This window comes from Triticum dicoccoides, chromosome 5A, assembly GCF_002162155.2.
Source record: "Triticum dicoccoides isolate Atlit2015 ecotype Zavitan chromosome 5A, WEW_v2.0, whole genome shotgun sequence".
Taxonomy (NCBI): Eukaryota; Viridiplantae; Streptophyta; class Magnoliopsida; order Poales; family Poaceae; genus Triticum; species Triticum dicoccoides.
Genome location: NC_041388.1, coordinates 77033502 through 77040462, shown reverse-complemented (window position 1 = coordinate 77040462; position 6961 = coordinate 77033502).

The following is a 6961-nucleotide window of genomic DNA, read 5'->3' as shown; positions in this document are numbered from 1 at the left end:
TTCTTTCTGAACTTCTCAAAATTATATACATGAACTTGATTATCTTTTTAACATGTATTGATATCAGCTTCGTTGGATTTTTGTGCGTGTGCTTGTAACACAATCAGTTCAAATCTCGAGAGACCATAAGTTCAAGTTCACTAGTATTTATAAATGTTGGTTGAAGTACTAGTATTTACAAATTTCTTATAATCTCCACAGGTCGGAGGCCGTACATATTTCTTATTCCTATTGCTATAAGATCAAGTGATCAAATGCTATAAGCTCGCATGTTATTCTCCAATTAGTTCAAGTGATCATTGTTTTATTTTATTGTGTATATGTCTAAGAGTAGACTTTGTGACCTGAACTTTCTACTTACTACTTAGAGAAGGTCCCTTTTGTGGCATGAACTTTCTTCGTATTGCTTAGAGAAGGTCCCTTGGAAAAGATGACTACCTTTCCAAGTTGGATTATCCTCAAACAGTTTATATTTTGATGTGGAATAGGAAAATAGGTTTTCTTTGGAGTGTGTTTTACAATTAGAACCTTTCAGACTTCATATTCTTTGAGTATGCAAAAAAACAAAGGAAAAAAGCTGGCTACCTGCGTATAGTTTTTATAATTTCCATGGGAAACTAATATTCATGCACCTCTTTGGTGGATGTTTTGATATATTTCCTTCACAAATTGTAGTTGTCGAATGGTGTTACACAATTACTATTCTAGCATCATTGTTTATATTGTATTCTTTTAGCATTCTTGCAACCCTATTAACAACATTTTTTGTGCAGTGTTTGTCGGTTTTTTTATTTATGGACAGCTTGGGCTTGCTGGTGCAGAATCAAAGAAGGCCAGTGAGAGGTACTAGTAGAAGAGGAAGAAGTAATGTGAAAATGAGATAAATGTGAGAAGACCAAGTACAAAAGCATGAGAGGGATTCAGATTTTTTTTCAGATTCTTGCTATACACATACCTTTGGTATGTAGATGCACTGTAATGTATCTACAAAGTATGAATGGTTAATACCTCAATGGTGCACTATGCATCTTTGGCAGTTTTTATGCATTTTTAGTCGTTGTGCAGCAATTTAATGGTGCGCTATGTACTGAAGTATGTGTTCTCAAATCCGGGAAGTTCATATGTACTTTTACATTGGCTCATCAAGGTTGTGTGCATACCATACAGAAATCTGGAGCAATTTGGCAAAAAGTATTTACATCCATTCAAACTCGAGGATACGACAAGTTCAGAGATTTTTTTCACAAAAGTTTGGGGTTGATAATTAGTTCAAATGATCATTGTTTTCTTCATTGAAGAAAATAAAAAAGAAGTACAAAATATTTATTACAAAAATCATGAAATTGTTCAAGTCGCAAAAAAGGAAGTACATACCTTCGTTGCAAAAAATGTTCGAGTTTGAATGAAACAAAAAGAAAACATCCATCAGTTCAACTAGTGAAACCATGCAAATTCAGAGCTGATGGTGTCGTCAGTTTGGACGAGAAAACAAATCTAAAATTGTAATCCCAAAAAAGGTTCAGTTATATAAGTCCATGTCTCGACGGGAGGTCGTTCAAAACATCCGGAGATATAAGTCCACTGTTTTATTATGCAAGTTAAAAAAATGACGTCCCATCTATGAAAACATGCTCAGTACAAACACATACAGAGAACATTTCAACTACTCTGTTTTCGAACGAAAAAAATAGAATGCTCAGTACCAACATAAAACTGCGCTCTGTACTAGTACTCTATTTTGAAAAAATATCATTCAGTACAATGATATAAACCATGCAAGTTCGACGACTATGATACCATAAACATTGGAAAATTACGAGGAAAAGCCATACCAAAAAATGAGAGTAAAGTCTAGTCGAAAGCACGCTCAGTACTTCCTTTCCATCAGTGGCAATGCCCCTGAACTTGGCGTAGACTGGTAAAACTTACCGGCCCTCCACACTTGCACTGAAGACATTTAAACGAACATGAAATGAACCTCCTAGAATTTATTTTGTAAACTTTTCTCAAGGTACACATGTTTCCCTAAATTTGCAAGTGGATTTTCTTGTTTCTTTTATCAGATAACTTGCACATATAGATCTTCTTTACAAAATTATACAAATCATGGCAGCATTATCATGCTGAGATGAGTTATCTAATAGATCATGGCAGCATTATCATGTATTTATGAGACTATAATATCTAACCATCAAACCTGAGCATTATCATGCTAGTGCCCCGCACAGCTACTCAACTGCTTCATGATATTGTCCCGCTGCTCACCAATACACTTGTCGCCTACTCGCTGTCGTTGGATGTACCCTGCACACACACAACAACCATCAATTAGCATTCACAAGTTCATGTAAAAAGAACAACAAGTTCATGTGCAGTAACATCACAAGTTCACAATGAAGCCTAAAAAATTATGTACTTTAAAATACTTCATTTATACAAAATGAACTGCTAAAAATTTGTATATTGAACTTATTATAGAAATTCATCACATACACAAAAATTTATGTATTAGTACCATCGCTGATTTGTTGACAAAGGGAAAAATCTGTACTTACCCCAAGTGTCTACCATGTGAATTTGCCAAGGTATTTTTTTGGGTAAACCTTTTTACCTAGTTGTTCCTACTTCATATGAACTTCCCAACATTTTTTGTGCAGTGAACTTGCTATCCCGGACTACTCTCTTCCCCTACCAACCTAATAAAACATTGATATTTTGGTCGAGTGCTCTAGTACTGAACGACTCTCTTCCCACTTTGTCAAAACTCTCTTCCAACTCTGTTAAAACTCGGTACTTTTCTCGACTCTTGTATTTGAACTACCCAGAATATATTAATTGAACTCTTTTAAAAGCATTAAAACCAAGCGACGATGTGGCAGCTAGGAACGGAAACAAAACAAAGAGAGCTAGTGAAAATGCCCTGCACCGTTTGCTTTGGCGATGGAGCTAGGCGAACATGGCAGAGGCTGGTGGTAGTTTAGAATAGAGCGGATGGCTGCTTTCGCGAAGATTGTAGAAGGGATTCAACTTGGATGGCAGCCATCGCTCTATTTGGACTGAAAAGGATGTCACGGTTGTGCCTGGGAGGAAGAAAAGGGGTTTGCCTAGGCAAAAGTCCGACCACGGTCCCATTTACTAGAAACATAATCTGCTAATTCTCACCATTTCCATTTTTGATCATATCATGGTCAAAATGGGTTTGATCCCATTGTTCACCAAAATACTACAATGGTTCGTCATCTAAAAGTTGGCAACTATGCATCAAACGTTATAATAGAGGTCTTTACCATTTGCCAGTGCTTGAATTATTCGAGCACCTTCCGAGTGACCTACAATGAGATAAGTTGTGAAAATTCTTATTAACATTGATTCTACTTCCGTATTTGAGGGGCAAAAAACAAGAATAATAAGTAAAAGCAGGTTACCTTTCCTTTGTAAGATGCCACCATCAACAAAATGAGGATCTTTACACACAGAATAGCAATAGCGTTCTGAAGTAGCCGATTAGGAACCTTAGAATGTGTTACTAGTGAGTTGGAAGCAATTAAGTAGCAGGCTGTTTATAATCTGGAGGTGTAGTAGCCTCTTGTAGCCTCATAGGTCATGTATCTGCAGCACTTTCTGTATAAATTCTGTATATAGCTTGTAGTTCCTATAAAAATGCTAGATCATGATTTACTGTACTGCACTGTAAGATAACGATGCACTGCACTTGATAACAATGTATGCACTGTTAGATAACGATGAAACATAGCATACTAGTCCAATTGCGACTACTTTGAATGGGCTCGATTTTATCAACGAGGACCATGTACTGGTTTAAACATTAATTCCTATTTTTCACATGTTAGTCATTCTTGCAAGTTTATTTAGAGAGGTAGTAAAACAGGTGAATGGGTCAGTACAACCGAACCAGCTAAGATGTTTAACTCCAAATATTTTGTGGAACTGATCAGATATCATATCTCGATACATGGACTTCAGAGAAAAATGATACTCAGGACCTTCAGCTGGCGGAGGCCTTGAACTACAGCGGGTGGAGTCTGTGATCTGTGGCGTCCAGCATAGAACAAAGACAGTAGAGGGCCTTTTTTCAAGTGGGGAAAGATGGCGCAGAAACGACTCTAACAACAATGAAGCATCTGGCTTCACGCTTGGAGAACTGGGGACGCTTGCGCGCCTTCTTGAGACCTGCCTTCTTCCTTTCGACGACACGGGTGTCTCTCGTCAGCAAGCCTTCTGACCTCAGAGGGACTCTGTTAGCGGGGCTGATCTTCAACAGCGCATGCAACACGCCGAGGCAGATCGCCTGGGCCCGGCCAGAACGGAGCTCTGCCGGCCACCCGGCCACGGGCTCGAAATCGGGAATCGGGGCCGGTTGCGCCACTCGCTTAGGAGAGGCGAGGAGGAGGGGGCTGATCTTCAGCAGCGCACGCAACACGCCGAGGAAGATCGCCTGGGCCCGGCTAGAACGGAGCTCCGCCGGCCACCCGGCCACGGGCTCGGAGTCGGGAATCGGGGATGGCCGCACCACTCTCTCAGGAGAGGCGAGGAGCAGGAGGAGGAGGGGGAGGGGGCGTACGAGCAAGAAGTCATTGGAGTAGCAGTCGGGGATCTTGGGCGCGTTGTCGTCCTGGATCTTGTGAGCGCCGCCAGCACAAGCAGCAGCACCGCCGTTATCGCCCGTGCGCCCCGGCGTCCATCGCCGCGCCTAGGTTGGGGCCTGGGTTGCCAGGAGGGGGGCGGGCGGGTGGAGGGATCGGCCGCGAGTAGCTTGGTCGACGGCGGAAGTGGCCGGCGGAACGGGGCTCTTATTTAATCTTTTAATAAAAACGATGAGTGCAACGAAAATAAAAGCATTAGTACAACTGCTCGACTTCATCGGTTCAACAAAAGGTAACAGAATAGTATTCTGTTACGCGTAACAGAATAGCCCATGTGTGTGTGTATATATATATTGCTGTTTTAAAAATGATCATGATGCCTTCATGTCCGTATTTTATTTTTATCAACACCTCTATCTCTAAACACGTGGACATATTTTTTAATTTTGGCTTTCGCTTGAGGACAAGTGAGGTCTAAGCTTGGGGGAGTTGATACGTCCATTTTGCATCATGCTTTTATATCGATATTTATTGCATTATGGGCTGTTATTACACATTATGTCACAATACTTATGGCTATTCTCTCTTATTTTACAAGGTTTACATGAAGAGGGAGAATGCCGGCAGCTGGGGTTCTTGGCTGGAAAAGGAGCAAATATTAGAGACCTATTCTGCATAGCTCCAAAAGTCCTGAAACTTCACGGAAGTTATTTTCATAATATATATAAAATACTGAGCGCAACAAGTACTAGAGGGGGGCCACCCACCAGCCACGAGGGTGGGGGGCGCGCCCCCTACCTTGTGGGCACCCTGGTGGCCCTCCGATGCCCATCTTCTGCTATATGGAGTCTTTCGTCGAGGAAAAAATCATAAGCAAGCTTTCGGGACGAGACTCTGCTGCCACGAGGCGGAACCTTGGCGGAACCAATCTAGGGCTCCGACAGAGCTGTTCTGCCGGGGACACTTCCCTCCGGGAGGGGGAAATCATCACCATCGTCATCACTAATGATCCTCTCTCATCGGGAGGGGGTCAATCTCCATCAACATCTTCACTAGCACCATCTCATCTCAAACCCTAGTTATTCTCTTGTATTCAATCTTTGTATCCAAACCTCAGATTGGTACATGTGGGTTGCTAGTAGTGTTGATTACTCCTTATAGTTGATGCTAGTTGGTTTACTTGATGGAAGATCATATGTTCAAATCCATTATGCATATTAATACCCCTCTGATTATGAACATGAATATGCTTTGTGAGTAGTTACGTTTGTTCCTGAGGACATGGGAGAAGTCTTGTTATAAGTAGTCATGTGAATTTGGTATTCGTTCGATATTTTGATGAGATGTATGTTGTCATCCCTCTAGTGGTGTCATGTGAACGTCGACTACATGACACTTCACCATTGTTTGGGCCTAGAGAGAGGCATTGGGAAGTAATAAGTAGATGATGGGTTGCTAGAGTGACAGAAGTTTAAACCCTAGTTTATGCGTTGCTTCGTAAGGGGCTGATTTGGATCCATATGTTTCACGTCATGGTTAGGTTTACCTTAATACTTCTGTTGTAGTTGCGTATGTTTGCAATGGGGGTTAATCATAAGTGGGATGTTTGTCCAAGTAAGGACAACACCCAATCACCGGTCCACCCACATATCAAATCATCAAGGTACCAGACGCGAATCATATGAACATGATGAAAACTAGCTTGACGATAATTCCCATGTGTCCTCGGGAGCGCTTTCCTTCATATAAGAGTTTGTCCAGCCTTGTCTTTTGCTACAAAAAGGATTGGGCCATCTTGCTGCACTTTATTTACACTTGTTACTTGTTACTCGTTACCAATTACCTTATCACAAAACTATCTGTTACCTATAATTTCAGTGCTTGAAGAGAATACATTGCTGAAAATCGCTTATCATTTCCTTCTGCTCCTTGTTGGGTTTGACACTCTTACTTATCGAAAGGACTACGACAGATCTCCTATACTTGTGAGACATCATTACCACGCGCTAAGTACAACTTGTCAAGTAGATTTGTTGTCGTCTCCCTCCTCGTGCCTCCAACCACCTTCAAAAGGGAAAATGGTTGGGTGTCGTGGCGACTACAAGGTGACATGGTCGTGGTCACGACTGTCCTATGCAACGCCCGACCTCTATTGGAAAAGGAAAGGCGTAGAAGGCACTTAGGAATGCTTAGTCATTAGGCAATTACCAAACGCTTCGCCTAGGGCATAAGCAAAAATCTAGGCATGGCAAGAAAGAAATTATTCATATTGCACCGACAGACCAAATTGGCTATCTTTCAATCACAACGGTTGATAGTTTACTCATTTACAATCTCTAAATCGAAACCAATATATA